Here is a 23,358-nt window from a genome sequence, read left to right as displayed (position 1 = left end):
ATTCCACACAATTCCTTTTAATATTTTATCACAATCCAACTCATACTCCTTGGTCTGTTAAAACTGGATTTTGTTCCCTTTCAAATTCATTGAAAATTATGTTTTTAAAAAATATTTAGTGTTTTTATTATAAAAATAATACCTATAATTTAAAATATATGGTAGAAAACTTTATGAAGTTGAAAAGTAGCCTCTTCTCAAAACTACTCTTCAGTGGAATACTTATAGAAATTAAGAATGTTTAACAAAAAACAAAACAACATATATGCATGTGTTTATATATATATACACACACACATACACACACACACTCACATATAATCAAGTGTTCAAACTTTCAATAATAGACATCATAGGTCAGTGATCATTGAAGAAGGGAAGCAAATGAGATGAGTCAACTGTCCTAGTGGAGTGAATAGAGCATTTCCAGGCCACAGCCTGGGAAGGGGCCCATAAACAGAGCCTGGTGGTCACCCTGAATTGAGGAGACATTGCTGAGAATTCAGGAAGGGAAAGGCAGGCAAAATATGCAGGGAAGAGTAATAGGGAGAAGAAAACTTTCCAGGGAAAACTTCAGAGTTTTCCCCATGAGTCCTCAACTGAGTACTTATGAGCACAAGGGTGAGAAATGAGTCACAGAGAAAGAACTGGAGACAGAATTCTTAGGGTTAACACAAGACTAGATACAGCACATGACCCAACAGTCAGTGGCAAACTTTGTAATACATGGGCCTGAAGAGTACTTAGGAGGGTACTGATTCATTAGTGGGACAAGACAAAAGACTACTTTAATCCAACCTAACAAATCTTGAAAGCAAGCTTTGAAAGGATCAACCTGTTTCAAAATAACTATATCTTAGAACACAACTCAAGTATGTATAAAAGAATACAAATTTTTTTTCTGGGTATAGAATTCCAATTTGAAAGCTTGTTTTTGTTGTTATTGTTAAAGATATCGTGCATTATCTTCTAGCTTGCAGTTCCTCTTTGGAGAAGTCTTCTGTTATTTTATTCCCTTTTATGGTAGGTATCTGGCTGACTTTAATATCTTTTTCTTTGTCACTGGTTTTAATCAATTTTACTGTGATGTGCCTTAGTGTAGTTTCCTCATGATTTGGTTTCTTTGAGCTTCTTGAATTTGTGAGTTTGTAGTTTTCATCAAGTTTGGAAAAATTTTGGCCATTATGCCTTCATATATATGTTTTTATCTGTTCCCCAGCTGCCAATATCAGGACTCCAATTACAACTATATTAGACATGAAAATTGTCCCACATCTCACTGGTGTTTTGTCCACTTTTTCAGGCTTTTTTTTTCTCAGTGTTTCCTTTTTGATAGTTTCTATTGCTTTGTTTTCATGTTTCCCATTGTTTTCTTCTATAGCGTTTAATCTGCTATTAATCACATCGCATATATTTTCCATCTTAGACATTTTTTATCTCTCTTAAAGTTCAGTTTTTAAGAATATATCTTTCATGACTCTACTTAATGTGTTCATGCTTCCTCTACTTTCTCAAACACATCAAATATAATTCAACTATTGAAAAATATCCTTGTCTATTCATTCTATCATTGATATCATTTTAGTGTCATTTCTATTAATTAATTTGTTTCATCACTGTGCATCATGTTTTCCTGCTTGTGTGCCTGATAATTTTTTATTAGATGCCACACATTTTGAATTTTATCTTTTTGGGTGCTGGGTATTTTGTAACTAGCATATAAAAGTCCAAGTAAGGATTAAAATATGATAGGAAAGGAGCCCAGGACCAAGGGATGAATTGTGATAGGTCGAACTAAATCATAGAAACTCAATTTCCAAGTCTTCCTTGCATCTAGGCTTGGAAATGTAAACTAATTTTAGCCAATAATACATAAGAGGAAGTGAGTTGTTCACTTTAGTAAATGTTTTGCTCCCCAATAGAATGCAAGATTTGAACCATAAGTGTTTTCACCATTGTTTCCTGGCTTTGAATATTCTAATGATGTCTAACACTGTGGGAGCTATCTTGAAGACATGAGCTGACAAGGAACCCCCAAATTTTTGAAAATTAATTTATTAATTCAATAAATATTTGGTCTATGGAAAAGGGGAGAATTGAGTTACCAGTCATTGTGATGGGAATTCTGTAGATAAACATATTTTCAGTGGTAGGTGAAGAGTTCAGTTTTAGACATTCTAAATTTGTGATACTTACTAGATGGTCATCCAGAGATGTCTAGTGAAGCAGCTGGAAATATTAGACTTGAGTTCAGGAGAGAAGGGGATGGTGAAAGAGATGTTCATTTGAGAAGAATGTAAAAAGTAAGAAATAAATAGTTATCTAGGAATAAAGGAAACTGAGGAGACTGGGGAGTTTCAGGATTATTCGAAAACACTAAGAGCCATTTGATCTTGGGGGTCATGAATTTACGTGAGTGTGATTATCATGAATGACCATGGAATTTAAGGTTGATGAAGATGGAAGTCAGGAACTGAGGAAAATTGAGGGACAGTGAAAATTAAAGCCCCATGGAAGTGAGACACTAAGATGGAATAATAGGAGATTGTCTTTAATGAGTGAATGCCTGAAACTGAGTTTACGAATGTAATTATTCATAATTACGGATGTAATTATTATTAATGTGGAAGGCTAAGGAATGAACATGGGATCAGGTGGCTGAAATAGGATAGAAGTGAAACTTTTGGAGGATAGGAGGTCAAGGAACTGAGATGCCAGGGAATTGGAAGAATCATATAAATGGATAATTAATTATGAAGAATTATGAGGGAATGACATTGGAGAGAGTGATCGTGATTCAGGAGCTAAAGTTTTCAAAGAATTACAGTGAGGGCCTGTAGATGATGACAATCTGGAGAGGATGCTAGTGACATAGTTTAATGACATAAAATTTAAAGCTGGGAGATTTAAAGGAGAAGGAAGGAAAATGGTCATGAAGTACTAATGTGCATCAGGGAGGGCACCTGAAACTCTCAGGTTCAGGGTGTGAGGAGCATGGGAGAAATACTATCAGTACTAATGAGTGACTTTGCAAAGGAAGTGGAGTCTTCCAAAGAGAGCAGGTAACCATGCAAACAACAAAGGGAAGGAAACATTTTGAGAAGTATGAAGTAATTAGGGGATTTTGATGATTATGATTTGATGATTTTGTATTGCAAAAAACAGAGTGCTAGGATAAGTAGGGAAGAGGTGGGAAATAATATCATATTAATCTGGGAATGGAGCAATAGATTCATGGATTTAAAGCAGCTGAGTCCTTCCTGACAGTGTTGAGTCCCTGACCTACCTGCCTCTAGTCCCCTGTTAAGTGATGGTATTTGTTTAAGCCTCTGATATTTGGGTTTGTTGTTACTTGTAACCAAATTTATCCTAATATAGCAGATATCGGTTAATTTTTCGCTGGAGTCTGATTTAATCTAATATACTTTGTAAAAAGAACATCCTGGCTGCTCTGTGGAGAATAGGCTACATGACAGCAAAGACAGAGGCAAAATTACAAATGGCCAATAATTCATAAAATGATGCTCAAACTGACTTTTAATATTTATTGACTGTGTTGTTTTTTATGCCATTCGCTTGGTGTGTTACTTTTTTAAGGCTGCTGTAACAACTTACCAAAACTGAGTAGTTTAAAACAACAGAAATTTATTCTCTCACAGTTCTGGAGGCCAGAGTCTGAAATCAAGTGTTGGCAGGGTCATGCCCCCTCTGGAGCCTCTAGGATAGGAGCCATTCCTGCCTCTTTCAGCTTCTGGTATCTCCAGGTATTCCTTGGTTTTTGACAGCATTAACTGTAATCTCCGCCTTCTTCTTTAATGGCCAGCTAATCTGTGTATCTGTGAGTCCTAGGGTTCCTTGCCTTACAAAAACACTAGATATTGGATTAGGGTCCAGTTCAACACATACTACTTCATCATATCCTCTGTTTATTATTTTTACTGGACTATTTATCTTTCCTACTATTGTTTTATAAATTCTTTAAAAATTTACATGTGCTACAAACACTTTTTAAGATAGTCTTTTTACTTTATTTAAGAAAAAATAGCCACTGGAAACCTTTAATTTTTAATAAATAACACTCTTTCTTTCTAAAATTTATAGCAGTGTGTTACTTATAAAAATGTTTATCATTCCAAGATTATCTTTCAATGTACCCATTTTAATCAATTATCTTTTTTAATATTTAAAGAATTGATTTGTTATTATTTCAGAATTTGATTGGGATCTTAATTACATTGTCTTCCTTCATGCCCTTTAACCTCTTCCATTAGCAAAGAGGTCAACCTGTGTTTATTGCCCACATAATCAATGCCTGCCTCAGGCCAGAAAGATGCATATACAGGCCCTTCCATCACCTGGACTGGTCCCCTAATGTTTTTTCCTTCTGGTTATCAGGATGAACTAAGTTATTTATGATATATTCCCAAGAGCTTCTGGGTAAGTAGACTTGGAAATTTCCAGCCTATTCCTTCTGGTCTGAATCAGAGGTTCCTCCTGGGAAATTCAGCTCTTGCAAATTTAACTTTTCCAAGTGTGTATGTAGACAATCACTAAATGGGTGTACTCTTGAGGGACTTAGGGGAGGAAATAGCCTTGAGTAGAGAGGCAGGGCAAAAGCGTTAGTGAATAGAGCGTTCTTGAACCAAGATGCATCGAGTTGTTACTATTTGCTCATAGATTTTTTTTTTTTTTTTTTTTTAAAGAAGGACTTTCAGTCTTATGGTTGGCAGTCATGCTTCCTTTAGCGGCCATAAATCTCTCCCAAATGCTAAGAACCTGCTCAGATTTGGTAAGCCAGCTGAGTAAAAAAGTCATCTTCTTGCCTAATGGCAAATTCTGTAGTTTTTACCACACAATTCCCTTTATGGTCATAATTGTCCCCTGCAAAAATATAGTGTTACAGCAGAAATCATAAAACTGCTGCCTCCGGAATAAACAGGAAAGGGCACATTCTCATTTCAAAACAATATGTGCACCAATAGAGTTTAGCTTCCATTTAAAATGATTCTACTAACAATGCAATAGTTTTGATAGACTGCCCGTTTGACCTTTTAGTACATAGATGAATCTGTTTGCTCTTGTTTAGACAGGTATATCTTTTAGATTATAGATACGGATATGACTCTCACATACATTTACAGTTCCTGTAGGGCAGAGATTGTGTCTCTTTGGTTAGTCCAGGACTCAGCACAGTTTTAAGTACAAGTAGGAGCTTAATAATACATGTGTTTTCAGCATTTTCAGTCCTGAAAAGAAGCAAAAAGAAAAAGAAATATAGAAACAGTGCCTGGTGAAGAATGGGTGCAGCCTCCACCTGAAACAGAATTTAAATTGATCTCTACACTTTGAAGTTAGCAAGAACATGATGTGTGGGAAAAGAAAAGAGGAACAGTAAAAATCCGCACATGCAAAACTATTTCTAAATCAGACAGGGTTTTAGTTGGTTATTTCACAGAAGCAATGGCCAAAGCCCCCTTTTAATGGGGGAAATGGTAACTTTTACGTTCTGGGATGTGCAAAAGGAAATAAAAATTTTGAGAGGCAAGTTAACTGGGAAAATAGCCTTACCTTCCCAAGGATCCTGATCTGTAGGGAAAAGAACATCTCATAGGTATGTAGCTACAGGGAGGTAGACTATGGTGTGTAGATACTGAGAGCTCTAGAATCTGGATCCAAACCTATATCCTTAAATCTATTCATGTGAACAAGTTACTTACTTGTTACTTGTGGTTAGTTACTTGTTCGTTACTTAGTTTGCTTTGTCTATAAAACGAGGCTAATAATAGTACTTACCTTATGGGGATTGTGTTGGAATTAAATGGGTTAATAAACATAATTCCCTTAGATCAGCTCCTGGTACTATATAAGAAAAAAGTTGTCAGTTATTGGAAGTAGTTGTAGAAACAGTAATAGAAGTTGTATTAGTTTGCTTGGGCTGTGATAAAGATGTACCACAGACTGGGTACATTAAACAATAGATATTTATTTTCTTACAGTACTGAATGCTAGAAATCCCAAATTAAGGTGCCAGCAGGCCATGCCCCTTCCTTGCCTTTTCTGGTTTCTGTTGGTTCTTGGTGTTCCTTGGCTTGTGCCAGTGCAACTTCAATGTCTGCCTCTACCTCTACCTGGCCTTCTTCCCTGGGTCTCTGGGTCTCAAATCTCCCTCTCCTATCTCTGGTAAGGACAACAGTCACTCAATAGGTATTTTTACACCTGGATTATTTAAAGTCTTTCATGTTTTAAATCTCAGTAATAGGTTTAGAATGGGTTGGTAATCAAGTCTTTCCTGGAGTTTTGGGACGTTTCTGCCATAGTGATTTATTATTAGCCTTATGTAAGCAGGAGTTGGTTGAGGCCACTATACCCAATCACACTGAGGAAGCCATTTACGTTCCAATACAATGAAGGCAGCTTGCAAAAAGAAGCACAAGTTTGGCAGTGGGAAAGCTGAGAGAGAGAGAGGAAGGGCAAGAGGGAGGGAGGAAAAGAAAGAAAATACTATCTCTTTGTGGTTTAAACGGAATTTATCTCTTCCTCACTTACAGTAAGTATTTGTCACTTTAAACCATCGTATATGGACTTCGCCTGCATGTCTTCTCTCTGTGGTTACATGAAGGAATGCAGACTCCTTGAAGGTAAGGTCTGTATGTGATCAATCTTTGTAACCTCTCACAGTTTCCATCCCATTCCACTGGAAACTAAGTAGACATGAATGGAAATGGGTGAAATTAAGGAAACTAATCTTTTAAAATCTCTTACTATGTTCTACACAATGTGCTAAAGCCTTTCCATAAATTATGTCACTTAATCCCTGTAATGTCTTTGTAAGGCAAGCATTATTATCTTTCTTTCAGAGATACTTGAGTCATGACTCAGGAAGTTTTTGTAGATTTCTAAATGCCATATAGTTTTTAAGTGGTAGAATTGGGATTTGGACCCAAGCTATGTAGTTTCAAAACTTGGACTTCAAGTCTATCTAGTCCCCATACCTGATGTTCTAACAGAGTTCCTAATAAGGAGGAACATTTTGATCAGAATGTATAGAAATGGCCTAATGATAGAAGGGAAATGCTTGAATTGAACTTTGAGGAATGGAATTTCTATATCTAGAAAAGTATTAGGAAGATGTTTAAAATACATAAGTGAGCTCATTCAGACTCCTATTCCAAAACTCTCCACTAGGTTCTCCTTATGCTTGGAACAAAATCCAAACTTCTGACTCTGTCTTAAAAAGCCTTTCATGACCTGTCACTTGCCTCCTACTTTAGGCTTTTCTCAGACCTCATCTTCAGCTGTTCTAGAGCCTCCTTTCTATTCCTACCCCCTCGCAACTTATTCCTGCCTACTCACACTAGTTTTTCTTTCTCTGATACACTGTCCTGGTCTTCTCATGACTGGTTCCTTTCTGTCATTCTGATTTCAGAGAGACCACACATCAAAAGCAGCTTCCTATTCACTTCCATCATATAAACCTATTCTAATTTTAAATTTTAACACTTTGCACTATTTGACATTTTCTTGTGAGTTTACTTGAATGTGTTTGTCTTTTATTTTCCCCGTTCATTTCATTGGAATATAAAATATCCTAAAAGCTAGGCTCAAGTCTGTCTTGTTGTTGGTTGTATCTACCCTCCCCAGATCTCTTGCAATCACCAGCCCTCAGTAGATAACTTTTGAATGAATGAGTGAGAGTACAGTAAGTAGCTTGAAGTGACTATGTATTGGCAGGGCCCACAATAATTGAACTTAAACTCAGATGTAACAGAATAAATATTTGAAAGTAGTTGGCTAGAGTACAAAGTGCATTAAGGATAGCAGGATGTAAAGCAGGACATTTTGATAGGGCCATTTTGATGCTCTAGTTTTTTTTATGTGTTTGCATCAAAATGTTTCTGGCAAAATAGAAGGAACGGTGACAAATGTATCACATGAGAAGTACTCAGAGGCTTTTCTTCTCATATGGCTGCAAAGGAAGTGCCTGAATTTTCTCCCTTTCTCCATCTTGCTGTGCTGATCACATAATGATAATTATCTCCCACTAGAGAGATATCATCAACATCTCTGTCTCCAGTAAAGAAGAACTGGAGGAAAGGAAAGGTGTGATTGATTTACTTAAGAAACAAGAGAATTTATCCTGAGGGCAAGGAGTCATGGAAAGAGGGCTGATGATTAGATAGAGAAAGGAGATTTAAGGAGTAGCAGCTGTCTGGCAAAGAGGATTTTTGAGGCGTTAGATGGGTAAACGGGACTGATTAGGACTTTGGAGGGTTTTGTGTGATATTCCTCACCTACTTCACCACCTCATCAAGGTACTTTGGTAGAGAACTGTATGATTTTTTTCAAGACTACTGGAGTTGGATTTGTTTCTTCTGGATGTGACAAGGCCAAGATGAGCTTCTAATCTGTTTTAAAACACAGATTCATTTGGGCTACATGTGTTGTTTAGTTTTATTAGTAAGTCAAGCTGCAACATATCTCTGATCCTGACTTCTTTTCTAACCTCCCTTTCTGACCCTCAATGAGCATTCTTTTTTACAACAAGAAAACAACCAATACCAGGATAGCAGTTTAGGAGTTTAACACCTGATGCTTTCTCATTATTATAAAAATATTTAACAAAGTAAAACACAATATGTGAATGCCATTATTATTAAGAGAAATAATAATAGAAATATCATTGAGAATTTTCTGTGCAATTTGATGCAGAGAAAAGTAATCATATTACGACCCAACTCTCTGCTATATTTCCCCATAAATCACCTTTCTCAAATAAATATTCTCAATGAAACAACATTGGCCTGTCGACTGACCAAAAAAATGCATGACCTAAAAATTGAGAGTTATGTTTTATTCAGTGGACAAAACTGAGGACTTAAACCTGGGACACAGCATCTCAAATAACCCTGAGAGGGTACTCCAAAGAGGCAAGTGGGGAGCCCAGACTACACAGGAGTTTTTGCAAGAAAAACCAAGTAGTCGGAACATCAAAAGATTATTGTTAATTAAGGAAAACCAGATATCTCAAGTTAATGAATTTAGTGCTCTCCTATGTATTGGAAGATGCAAGAGTCTGGGGTCACTGAAATCATTCCTTTGATATGCACCTCAGCTCTCTGGGGCCATATTCTGTTTTCTCATCCTGAGCCCTCAGGGTATACCCTCAGGGTGACTGCAGCAGCTCACTGCTAGATGGAGGGGGAATCCTTCCTCCATCCTGAGTTCCCTCAGGGCCCACCATAGGGGGCAGCTGTAATGTGATGGCTGGATGGCTACAACATCCTTTGTTTACTGATATGGCAGGCAATATTTTTCACAGGCCAAATCAGGAAGCTTACCAAAAACAATTTCCTATATATATAGGAAAAGTACCATTATTAGACTGACTATTTAGTCTATTTCCATTATGAAATGCTATTTTTAGGTGAGAAATCAAAGGATGAGAGACAGTTCATATAAGGTATATGTTAATACGGAGAGAATAAGCAAACACTTAGCTTATTTTGATTAATGGCTTTTCCTGAGAAAAGCAGGTATAGTGACATGACTCCTGATTATATGTTGTTTGTCTGCTAGGTGTTTCTCACAAACCATTTCATCCTTCAGCCCATTTCCTGCCTCACCCACCCCTGGCCTCTGCGTTATTCCATTCTCCACCTTGGGTTGACCATGAAGTGGTGAGATGGAGTGAGGCTGAAAAATAAGGTAAAAATATATGTCCTCTAGAACTGAAATAGGTGAAAGTTGGTGTTTTCACTTGTTTATTTCAAAATAACCCCCATCAAAAACACTCAGTTAAAATGGTCTCGTTGGAATAACTTTGGTATGAATAAATACCTGTAACAAAGTAAACTCTCAAAAATGCTATGTTCCCAGAGGAAGTGCTGGGAAAGTTTCATAAAGGATCAGGCTTAGATTTCAAAGGTACATTCATGTTAGATTCTGGAGGGTTGAATGGACAACTTGTGCATTTGGTCTTGATTTTGTACGACATAGGAAACTAGAAAATTTTCCTTTCAATCCAAGAGTAATGGGAATAAGGTGGCATTTTAATTGCTGTATTTAGTGGACTGTATTTAGTTTCTTGCGTATTAAAAACCTTACTTCGAAAGGTAAAAATGAATAAATAATAAAGCATGTCCATAGTCACATAAATTTGGGAAATGTTGAGTTAAACAAAGTGAAGCATATATCCAAGCTACAGGACTTCCAGAGCCTTCAGAGATGGCTGATATTCCACATAAATATCCCAGACGGGGAGAGTAGACAGTGCTTCTTCAACTTGAGGAATTAGTGATCTGAGAACACACTGCAGAATGCAAATGGTTTTGAGGGTAAACAGACTGGAAGCAGAGGGAATGGTAAAAGGGTTATCCAAAGAGCCCAGAAGGGAGATAATAATACCCTGCCTTAAATGTGGCAGAATAATAGATAAGGAAAGAAAGCCTCAATGCTGTGGTATATAAGAAGTGTTCCCAAAAATTTGCTATAAAATAGACATCGTTCAGATTTTAACTATCACTTATACAAGTCTATATGTCTATATTTTTAATTTTTGTTAACCTATATTTCTGCCAATTGAACATTTCTATCTGTAATTAAACATGGCATGTACCAAACTCATTATAGCTTGCTCTGACTACTCTCTGCCTCTATAATTTACCTATCTCATGAGTCAATCTCTCAAGCTCTAACATATCAGCTTCATTTTTGAGTTCTCCTTCTCACCACTTGAGAACACACCAAAAACCTGTCCCTTTTACCTTCTAATTGCTGCTAATCTCTGTCAGCTCTTCATCTCTTCTGACTTCCTTCAAATTCTATTTCCAAAATTATTTTCTTAAAAAAAAGTCTAATAGCATCACCTCTATTCTGTGCTTGGAAATACTGTCCTTCCCTGTTGACTAAAGGATAGAGCCATCCTTTTAAGTGGGGGCTTAACATGTTCTGGATCAGACTCCACTCTTGCCATTCCTTCCTCATCTGAGCTAAGGCTGTTCTCTTAAATAACGCAAGCATTAAATCTCTGTATCATTGGCATACCTTGTCTCCTCCACCTGAACTGTCCTTCTCTCTCTTCTCTATTTGGCAAAAGCTCACTCATTCTTTAAAATTGTTTGCTTCCTCTTTGAAATCGGTTATGTAGATATTATATATATATCTGTCCTGTCACCATGCCTCACCATCCCTCAATGTCACCATTTATATAAAGATAAACAATTTAGTCCTGCCTTTGTTTCCTCTATTGAAGTCAGTTTTCTCTTCATGAGTTAGCATTTTCTCTAATCATCTGGTGAATTTGTTAGTCTGGAACCTTCCCAAGACTTTCTAAAGGTTGAAAGAAATGATTCCCATTGGTTCCCCTTGGTCCCCTATTCTTCAAAATATAAATACCACTTAGTTAAATTTAATTCCATTTTTTTGGCCTGTTTTACCTTTCTATAAAACAACTAAAAACTGCTTATTTAATATTTACCACAGAATTTACTAATTTTCAACTCTGTAGCAGCAAACCAATTCCAAGGTCACTTTCCAAGTCTTTTAAAAAAACAAGATGGCAATGTGCCAATGGATTGGTACAGTGTCCAATCCTAATGAAAGATTAAACATTTTAGCTAGCAATTCCAGTGTCCTCTGACTGCTTTAAAAACATTTGGTTGCATGCCATCTGTTCTTGGTGATTTATTTATGTCTTGTTTGTCAATTTTTTTTCTAAAGCATCCTCTCAACTTATTTATTTATTAATCAATTCCTCTGGCCTATGCACTATGAAAGTCAATATGAATGTATTAAACAGATAACCTGTGCCCAGCATAGTGCTGGGTAATGTGAGAAATACAAAACATTTGAGATGCGCATCTGTTCTCTAGGAGCTTGTCTTTCATTGGGGTAAAAAGCAAAAACAAACAAAAAAATGGAGAACATGTAACTCAAATGACCCGGGTGCTATTAGCTGCAGGTACAAAATACATTAAGCTCCAGATTTTAATGTCTGTTTAGTTCCTTCTAGCAGCCCTCTTCACTTCCCTGACAAGCCCTCCCATTACTCTGCAATTTCTAAGACTTTTCTTAAGAAAAGTCTACTCATATTCTTTTGTGTTAGCATTCTCTTGGGTGTTTATTGCCCAAAAATGTTTTGAGAGAGATATTTCACCATGACCACTGCTGTCAGTGGTATTGAAATTTTTGCCTCTCTGTCAGGCATAGCTGGCACTACCGGTACTTCTTGTCTGCTCTACACTCTGGCTTGATGCTGCCACTTTGGTAGGAAAATGGGAAGAATTTTGCTATTCCTAAATCTCTGTTCCCTAAGCCCTGACGTATGGCTGACTGCATGCCTAGTTTCTCACTATCTTTTGTCAAAATGACCCCTCATCTTCTGCTTTGCACCTCTTTTTTAGAACTTGAGGTGGCTGGACAACTGACTTCATTTTCTATTTTCTCAGCTTGGTTTCCTCTGCCTCTGGTCACCATGCTCCATCCTCTTTCTTCCTCTTGGAACCAAAAACAAAATTTCTCATTCATATAGATTTATGCAAAGAAATGCTGGGAGCTATCATTGGTCCTACATGTCCAATCTTCAGTTGCTACCTACCGAATAAATCCACAGTAGATCTTAATTAATCCTCACAGCAACCCTACAGGGCAGGCGATATTATTTATGTTTTACAGCAGAGTGTACTAAAGTTTAAAGAAAACTAGCTCAAGGGTACACAACTAGTGAGATTCCTTTACTCGAAAATGTTGGCAGCCTATTTCGTGTGTGGGAAACTACAGCAGTTTGATTGCTTTGATTTGCATTCCTTTATATATATATGTGTGTATATATATATATATATATATATATATATATATATACATACATACATATATATGTATATATATATATATATATATATATATATACACAAAAGTAATATCTTGATTACAGAGAAATGAAAAAAAGTGAATTGAAGACATGATAAAACTTTAAGTTAAATTCACTTTGACTGATCGGTCTCTCCCTTGAAATCTTTTTTTATTTATTTATTTTTTAACTCTAATGTAACCCTCTAAGCCAAATTTGAAATCATAAACAATAAGGCCAGTGCTCAAATCAGGCATCATCTGCTTCAGAACTAGTCATGTCTCAGTTTCTGATTGGCAAGCAAATCACAGCCATGTACTTATTAGACTGTTAGGCTCCCTTCCAGTATAGTCTTCAATTATCTTTGTTATTGTACAGCAAAGAATATTTGCTTGATGAAGTAGGGCTGATTTGCTTATTGTATGTCTCTGCATTCCCATTAATCTCTCCAACTCTGCAATTTGTGTTGGTTTTCTAGTTATTAGTGTGAATTCATGACAGTGTACTTTATTATTAGTGCTGCCTCCTAGCCGTACCTAACCATTTGGAATATGCAGAAAATGTGACAAATCTCCCAGCCCTGAAGTCTTTGGAGGCTGAGTATGAATGGCTACACTACAGCAAATAGACAAACACAGGTGCTGATGTTAAAGAGTGAATAGAAATCTATTAACATTTTTAGTCATTGAAACAGCTGTCTCTTCCTTCTTCTCATCCCTGTGGCTTAAATGGAGTTTAAAAAAATGTATTTTTATATGTTTTTGCATTGTCACTTCTTCATTTTGGTCCTTTGGCCTTTTGGTAATATATCTATTCCATGATGACACTATACCCAGGGCTCTATTTTACTGTAGGATTTTAATTGGAGAACGTCTCAAGTCTCTTAACAGAGTTCCCTGTTAGGTGACTCACATGAACTCTCCAGCTTATAATTAAATACTGATTAACAAATGTTCTTATTATGTCTCTTCAGAAGATCCCAAATATCAAAAGATTGTATTCTTCAACTTTGGGGATAACCTGTCTTTTCCATTCACAGGACTTTCCTAAGCCTCTTCACATAGTACCTGACTAAGGGCAGATCCAGGTAGGGATCTTGACCTCACTCGACTACTACTTCTAGGAAAAAGGAAACACCAAGAAATTTCAGAAGTTTTCTAATGAATTTCTCTTCCTCTCAGTAGTGTACTATTTCCATTAGACAGTAGAACTCTTGCTTCAAGGATTGAAAAATGTAAATTTAACACAGGATACAGGGATTCACACACCACATATAAAGCGTAGCATGTGAGCAATATTCAAATGGCAAGATTACTGGAAATAATTTTTTGGACAGAATTGAAAGGTTTTTCTAAAGAATGGATTTTGAAAAGGGGAATAATGGAGAAAATTAAATGTTCTTTGGAGGAAGATGGTAATGATCAAAGTATTTGTGTTTTTGCACATGGAAAATACCTTCATGTTTAATCTCTCTGAAAAGTATAGCCCCATTCTTTCCAGGTAAATATCCTGAAGTAAGGGAAACATATACTCTTTAATTTATATCTCTTGTACTTTGTTAACTGATCATTTATGATATTGTGTATTTTGGTATTGACTATTAGACCTTTCCAGATGCCAATGGGAATGATCATTTCTCCATTTCTGATCAAGTATTATCATATTCTGTATTGTGCAAAGATGCCCTGTGAGGTGAAGTATATGAATAATGATGTTTTATGACTGCAATTATTCCTCAATTGATTTTTCATTACTCATAGTGTGAAATCTGAGTGAAATTTACATTCTCTTCCTATAGTTAAATGTTACTATCAAGTTAGTATTATAAATTTCTGCCAGATGTAATCATGCCTCATTTCCAATACTGAATTGTCTTTGAGTGAGCGATCATATTTCTTTACCAAGCCTTTTGAATTAATTACTAATATTTTCAATCTTGTAGAATTTCATAAATCTTACTCATTAAATGAAAAATCATGATTAGTTCTGAATCATTAAATGTAAACTTATGACTAAATCTAACTCAATTCACGATAGTATCTTTCTAAATTCCATGTTTGCCCCAATCTCCATGAAACCAGATGTATTTATATGCTTGCTTCACATTTGTATTTTAGCCTTTATCCTAGTTTATTCTTTCCCAAATAGTTCTATATTTGTGCCTTGAAATCTTCCAAAAGGTTTTAAAGCCACTTCCTATTGGGTTCACTGTGGCTTGGGGGTCTCAGATTACTTTTCAAATCTGTATTCTTAGGAAAATCTCAATAGCTTCATTTTTATTTTCTTTTCAAAACACTTTGAACAGATTTTTCATTTGTTTGTTTTCTACACCAAATCATGTTCATACGTTTGGCCAAAAAATTAAACAATGATTTTGTAAGACATTCATTGCAAACACAAGGGATCATTTTAGTCACATGTACCCTTTTAATTTTTTTTTCTATTATAAGTAAATAATGCTGTGATGAATATCCTTATACATATTTTTGGTGTATATTTCCACTTATTTCCCTGAAATAAACATTTAGAAGTTGTATCACAGGAAAACATTCTTATTTAGACAAATTTTTATCTTTGCTCAAATTTGATATTAGAATAATATATATATGGAATTAAGTGTTTGCATGTATTTATTGACCATTGATGTTTCTTCAATTATGAATTGCCTGTTTATGAATTTCCTTTGTCCACAAGTCTATTGGAGTTTTTATCTTATTGATTGGCAAGAGATATTAATACATTTGTGGTATTAACCCCTTGAAATATTCTTCTTATATACATATTTTATTTGTTCAGCTCTATTAATGTTTTCTTTATAATTCCTTTCTATTCTTTTCAACCAATAACTTATTTAGTACTGTCAAATTAATATTTACCCTTTTTTATTTTTTTCACTTTCCCCTATTTACCACTTTAATACATTTATAATTTGTTTTGTTTCTCACAAAACTGATCTACTGTACCCACACTCTTGCTTTCACCATTGGCCTCATGCTTAGTATGCCATTAGAATTGCCTTTTAGAACATTTGATTAATATATCCTCTTGCTTATAATGCTCATTTTCCTCTTTCTTTGTCACTAGCAGCTTTACTGCTCTGACTCCACCTGGCCTCCAGCACAACTCAGAGGTGCCACAATGTGATAGGCTGAACAATGGCCCACAAAAGATGCCCTTGCCCTCAGCTCTGAAACATGTGAATAGGTACACATGTTTCAGATGGCAAAAAGAACTTGGAAGATGGAATTAAGGTCACAGCCCTTAAAATAGGGAGACTACCTTGAATTATCTGTGTGGGCCCAGTGTAATCAGATGGCCCTTAAAAGTGGAAGAGGAAGGCAGAAGAGTCAGTCAGAGAAATGTGATGGAAGAATAGGCAGGAGACATTCAAGGTATGAGAGAGACTTGGCACTCTGTAGCTCAATTTGACAGTGAAGGAAGGAAGCCATGAGGCAGAGAGTTGTTGACCTTTAGAAGTTGGGAAGAGTTCTCAGCTGACAGCCAGCAAGGAAATGAATACCTCAGTCTGACAACCACAAGGACCTGAGTTCTGCCAACAACCTGAATGAGAAAGGAAATGGGTTCTCCCCTAGACACTGAAAGGAACACAGCCTTGCCAAACTTTAACTTTAGCCCAGGGAGAGCCATGCTAGACTTCTGACCTATAATACCATACAAAAAATAAGTTTGTGGTAATTTTTTACAGGAGCAATAAGAAATTAAGCAAGGCTTTATGGATTTTGATATTGGGCATGTCTGGTTCAAACCCTTACTCAATCCCTTAATAGCTAACTGAGTAACTGTTTACCACCTACCTCATGGGGCTTTTGTGAGCCAGAAAGTAGTAATGACAGTAGTAACAATAATGACAACAATAATACTAATAATATTTTAACAATATAATACTATAGATACATACACATATTTAAAAAATAATGATTGTAGGCAATACTTATTGAATGTTTACTATGTGCCAGATAATTTTTTAAGCACCTAATAGGTACTACTTCTTTTAATCCTTAAACTACATCTCTGTTAGATGGTGTTATTATAATCAATTTTTTTCTTATACCTGAATGATATTTATTTAAAAAATAAAGAGACAGAGGAACAGAGAGGATAGATAACTTGCTTAAGCTCATACATTTAGTCAAAGAGTGTTGGAGCCAGTACACTAAACCTAGACAATGTGGCCCAGAGCCTGCATGTTTAATTACCTTGTTACAGCTGCTCTATTATTGTTGTTGTTGTTTTAATATTATTAACCATTATGCGACAGCTGCTCAGTTATCATTGTTTTTGTTATTACTACTATGTTATTATTATCATCCCAATACCAGTCAAAAGTCCACAAATGATACAAAGATAGTAATGGGAAGACTTGCATATGGGGTTTTGACTTTGAACAAAGATTGTCTTTGAGCCTGCCGTATGGTTTGATCAAAGGGCCAGTTCAGATACACAGAGCCTTTAGACCTGGTTTGGGAGTTGGCAATTCATCCTGGAGTCAAGTGACCTGCTGTTAAGTACCAGCAATTATTAAATTTGCCTGTGAATTTTGAATAGTTTATTTAATTTCCATGTTCTGATTATATAACTGATCTCCCTAATAATATCTTTCTAAAATCACTAATTAAATTAGATCAATTGTTATTATAACTATAAAAATAAGAGATAGATTGTTCAAATATGAGGTTTTATATCAGCATAACATTTTTTAAGAGTTAATTGTGAAAAGGACAGAAATATGAATTGTTGGATTTTTCACTTATACCCAGAGGGTCTATATGTTTTGTTCATCAGCATAGTTGCTTTTATAACACGTTTCCTTTGGTTTTCACAGTGTTTGGTCATGGGACTGTGGCTGAAAAAGCAGAGTGTGTGAGAAGTGAGACAGTGAGATACAATGACCAGCTGTTCAATATTATGATACCACTGAAATGAATAACTCTATCTTCCTATGTGAAACAAAGAGTACCATGCTCTACAGCAGCAATGTGTGCAGAGAGGAAATAGTCTGAGTGCTTTGGATGTGATGACAAAGACAGGGCTGAAAGCCACAAATGAATTCTTAGTCAGATAAGACCCCTGGCCCCTACTAAGTAATGCTGTACCAGGTTGGCCTTCAGGATCCCACAGATGAGGCCTGCATTTCACTTACAGAAAGGGCAGCAATCACACTTATCCCCCAGTCAGAACAAAAAGGATAATTGGGAGGCCTTGGGGGGTGAGAGCAGGGAGATTGTTCCAGTTAATCCTGGAAGTCCTACAAATCTAAGCCAAAGGAAACAATTTTAATCACCTCCATGATCTTCCACACCTTGCTCAGTACTCTTCTGGCTTTTCAATTAGCGTTTCACTTCTTTGGCAAACGATTCTCTCTGCTTATGATTTATATTTATGATACTCATTTATTTTCAGTCATGGGTCATGGTAACTCAGGAAAAGTTCTAGCTTAGCGATTTCAGCATCCTCCTAATCAGCCTCCTGGCTTAACCTTACCAACCCATTCTTCACCCAGACACAAGTGGGATATCTCTTAAGAGCAAGTCTGATTGTGACCTTCTTGCTTATCCCCAAGCCAAAATCCAACTCAAAATCAAAGCCTCTTAGTATCAGTTACCTTACTGTGAGGAGAAATTCCACATTTCTCAATACATCCTCAGAAGTCTTTATGCCCAGGGTACCTCTCCCTTAACTTCTCCAAGCTCATAATTTGCGGCAAACTACTTCCCCTGCTTTGCTCTCTGCATGCTCCATTCCTCCAGCCACCACAGACTAGGCTTCTGTCTTCAATGTTTCCTGCTTGCTCTTGTTTCCATGTGTTTGCATTAGGTCTTCTTTCTGCTTGAAATATTCTACCACCAAACACTAACCTTTACCTGGAATTGCCTCTTCATCCCGAAACCCTCAGTTTAGGGGTTTCGTAGATACTAGGATGGATTTAAGTGACTTTAGACTGTGTTCTTGTAATGCCCTGAATCTTCCTGATTTAACACTTAGCATCAGTGAATAGCATCTGGCTGTTTTCTGTATCTCCCAGTAGACTACAAGTTCCCTGGGAATATGGCCCATCTCTTGGGCCCATCACGGTGCCTGGCACACTGGACAATGAGCATCTCTTTGTGTTAAATCTTTCTGTTAACCTGGTACACTTTCACCACTCAGTGTGTGCACAAGCATTTGGGTTGATCAGTTAAATCTAAATCCACAAGATAAAGATTCCAAAGTTATGCTTTATGCTTTACCAGATTGCCTTGATACTATATATCAAATAATTAAAATAATAAATGAATTATTCTTTTCTGCAATTCCTTTCCCAATTTATTATCTATATGTCTACATGAGCAGGAGCCTCAAAATTTTGCAATCTGGTAGAAACTGTTGCTATACTGTCACATAATTGCTTTTTTCATAAGCTAAAAATGTATTATCTTTTCCTTAATAAGCAAAACAATAATCCTTTTATGTATGTGTGCATCTGTCTTTGAATGCTGATGGTAATTTCATATGCATTGTGTTATTTATTCCTCATAATACCACCTTGAGGGAAATAGTACAATTTTTGTTATCTCAATTTTATTGATGACACAACTGCACTCAGTGTGCTTACTGTTTAGCCTGAGTCACCAGACAGTGAGGGAGAGAGTAGATACATCTGGTTCACAATGTGTAGTCTAGTTTATTTTCAGTTCTGAGTTATTTTGAGACTCCGCTGGTTCAAAGCCTAAAATAATTCATACTGTAAACCCCATGACAACAAAGCCCATGTATGTTTCCTTCACCAATGTGTTGCCCATCATGGGCTTGGCAAAGAGTAGGTACTTAATAATTACATGTTAAGTGAATGAATGAATTAACCTATACTGGGAATTCTTTTCATTGCCTTTCAAGCCTTTTATATTTGCAAATGGCGTACAGAGATGGCACCTTCTAAGGTACCTAACATGAAGAGGGATGCAGGATATTGAAGGGAATAGACAGACTCAGAGATGAATCTTGGCTCTGATATTTATTAGTTTTGTGTTTTGGACCATTATTTGAATTCTAAATCTCAATCCTATCATCTAGAATTTCCATCATCTGGCTGGAACATAAAGACAATATTACTTGCTTCATAGGGTTTTTGTGGGAGGTAAATGAAATAATGTATAAAAAGTATGTGCCACAGGGTCTAGCATTTAGTAGACACTAGATAAATATTAGTAGCTCTCTTCCTGCTATGAGGGAAATGTGTTAATTCATAGCCATTTAGGTCAGCAAGAGAATCAATCATTAAAAAAATTTTTTCTAAATAGTCATTACATATTTATAATTCCAGGCTGCTTGATTTATATGTACTCTTCGTAGCTGCTTCTAAGCAGTTTCCAGCTTTTGCATACCCCAAGAGTTTATCTCATTCTTCTATGTAGGTTGAAAATAAATTTTGAAAATCATACCAGTATAACTCAACAGTCTTTCAAGCTAGTGGATTTAGTTGTGAGTTTTAGCTAGGAAAAATAACAACCATAGTAAAATGTTTTGTAAATCCATACCTGATTGGAGAGAGGATATTAGAAGTTAAGCTCTTGATTTCAATATATCTAGGCATTAAGCTACCTTTTGTATTTTGCTTGGTATGCTAATCCACACAGAAAGCATTACAGAAATCATTTCATGAAGTCCTCTCTAAATGATTCCTTTAACCATGTGAGTGCCAAAATGTGCAGTTTTTCCTTCCATTCTAACTACCTAAGGACCCACAAAACAACATTAGTTTTGCTTTTAAACAAAAATTATACTAGGCATGAGTTGTGTTCGGGGATTAAGAGAACAGTGATACCGGTTTTTGATTCCTTTATGTTGATATCTTAATTAAGTTAGTTAAATTAGTTCAATTTGTCCTTTCCTTCAAATGCCTTTGTTAAAAAAGATAAGTTGAAAAAATATGTTCTTAGCTATTTCTACAGCTGATTATTGCTGCTTGTTAAGTTTTGGCGACTCCTTTCCCTGTGAAAATATGTGTGGATTTCTGAAGCAATGCACAATATACATCAACTGTTTCTGTAGTCGTTGCAGTCAGACTGACCTTGGTTTGCATAGGGGCTCTGATTTGTTAGCTAAGTCGTTTTAACTGATAAGATTCTCAATTTCCCCACTGGTCAAAAGCAGCGATTAATATCCGTCTAACCAGTTTGTTGTGTGGATGAAATAATATATGTAGATCTCTCTGTCTGGAGCAGAAGTTCTATAAACATTAATCCCTTCTCCACTTCTCTCTGTTAAGTATTCTTTAACCATTTACATGCTTCTGATGGTTTTATGTCTAGTAATAATACCACTTTGCATATGTAACACATTCCAATTCTGCCAAGCACTCTCCCATCCTATATTTTATTCTCATAACAAACCTGAGAGATGGGTACCCCTTCTGTTTGGAAGGTGAAAAAATTTATTAAGTTGTAAAGTTCTTAGATGTCAAGGACTATGCCTTTTGCTGTTTTCTTTGTTCTTCAGGCCGAGCTTAGCACAGAACTTGGCATACATTCGGACTGTATAAATATTTGTTGGACAGAACTGATTGATGGGAAGAACAGTAACTTGTCCAAGGTCACACACAAGGTCTTGATGGCAAGATGAGAACACGGTTCCTCTGACTTTCAGATTTTTCCATTAGACAAGTGGTGAATAACATTTTAATTTTTTTTCTCCACAAGGTCAATTCAGGGAAAATAAAAATATTTATGTGCCACAATTTCCCAATTGAAATGAAAATAGCTTTATTGAGTCTTAAGGAAAAATATATTCCTCTACTTAGATTACTTACTTCTGCTGTAGTAAAGTGCCAATGAGAAATATTAGCACTATTTTTTCACTAAAATGTTAATATCTGGGTATATTTGAGAAGGAGCCACCCAGAGGCACTTTCCAATCTTTTATCCCTTATATTTGCAGAGCACTTTAGAATTCACAATGTGCTTTCACAGGCATTATCTAATTATGTTTTTGAAACAATCCCAGGAAGAGGTATTACTACCAACCACACTTTACCAGGGATGCACTAAAGTTGAGAGGAGGGGCAACGACTGGCCTAAGGTCCCATACCAAGTGCATAGAATAAGGCATTTCCTTCCATAGCATATATACTGAGGACGTCCTTTGCCTTTTCTGGGTACTGAGAGTGGAGACAAGATATATTCTCTAACCCAAAACAAAACAAAACAAAAAATCTGAGCATTTGGGCATTTCTCTGTCTTTCCTCATGAGGCTTTTTTTTTTTAAATCCAGCTGAGTACAGGAACCTAAGAATGAACCAATCCAAAAAAAAAAAAAAAGAAAAAAAAAACTACCTTATTGACCTGGAGGCTTTCTGCTCTGAAGTCTCTGCTTTGTATGGATAGGAAGGCTACAGTGGGAATTACACTGTGAGCTACAAAATGAAGCTTCGTGGTCTTTAAGCTGCTCTGCATGACCTAGTTGGATGATTAATGCCACCAAATCAGAGGTCTGTTCTGGTTCATGGAATGCCAGTGATTTGGTACAGATTTGACTTGAAATATCTAGAAATGATCAATTTTGTTATAGTCTGCACATATGATGAGACTTTAGAAATTTTTTACTAAATATGCATGTAGTGATCTTTCCTTCCCGCATTTATACATCTTATTTTTTCATATACTCCTCATTTGATTTTGTTTACTTGCAATTGAAGACTGAAGTAAAATAAGTTTATCTAACCAGGTTGCCCACTGTGGGCAAGTGAACAGAGGTTTTTCCTCACCATTTGTCTTCCAGGAGATCTCCAAGCAGGTACATATTTGCATAAAGCACCAAACTAGGAAGTATGAGGAGAGAGTAAGAATGGCGGGAGGGCGGGGGCGGGAGGCATGGCTTTCTGACGCTGGTCCTGTCTCTCTGCATTCAGTCTCGCCCCACTGGTCTCCTTCTCTATCTCCCTTCTATGGTTTCTCATTTGTCACCTCTACATGAGGTTAGAATTAATTTGAAGCTTTTTTTTTTTTTAAGATTTTTTCTTCTTTTGATTCTAATACATCCTCCCTCATTTATATTTCACAGTTTAGTGTTGTAAGTGACATCATTTTCCAAATTCCTGTAAAATGACAGGGTTGTCTACAATTGTGATACTGATAATATCTTTTTCAGGGAGAAGGAACACTTGCAGAAAGTTTTGTTGACCTCAGACAACTTGCTATTCTTGGAGAAATCCAGAGTTGCCTTATATTTCACTTTCTGCTTTCTGACCCAATAGAAATAATCATTGACTTGTTTTAGACTTGGTTGTGTTTGCTAGCTGATTGATGAAGTCCACATTTAGTGGACTTGCTAAGTTTTTCTGTTCGTTCTTTGAATAATGCTGCTGAAAGTGAAATTAGACCCTCTATAGTAAGTGATGTCTCAGTGGATGAGTGGATAGATTTAATCCATGGTAAGGAGGTCACCTTAGAGTTGGGTACATATAATTCTTTCTTCTTCTTATATTGTCTTACATCTGCATTTCTAAAATATTGCTA

General features: G+C 36.2%; 1 pseudogene; it reads left to right on the top strand.

The window, feature by feature from the left end:
• Nucleotides 1–2,994: 2,994 nt before the first annotated feature.
• Nucleotides 2,995–23,358, top strand: part of LOC132362456 (BRISC complex subunit Abraxas 2-like) — a 31,849-nt pseudogene continuing 11,485 nt past the window's right edge.

The sequence above is a fragment of the Balaenoptera ricei genome, chromosome 1 (genome assembly GCF_028023285.1).
Source record: "Balaenoptera ricei isolate mBalRic1 chromosome 1, mBalRic1.hap2, whole genome shotgun sequence".
Classification (NCBI taxonomy): Eukaryota; Metazoa; Chordata; class Mammalia; order Artiodactyla; family Balaenopteridae; genus Balaenoptera; species Balaenoptera ricei.
This window is presented reverse-complemented; position numbering and strand designations above follow the sequence as displayed.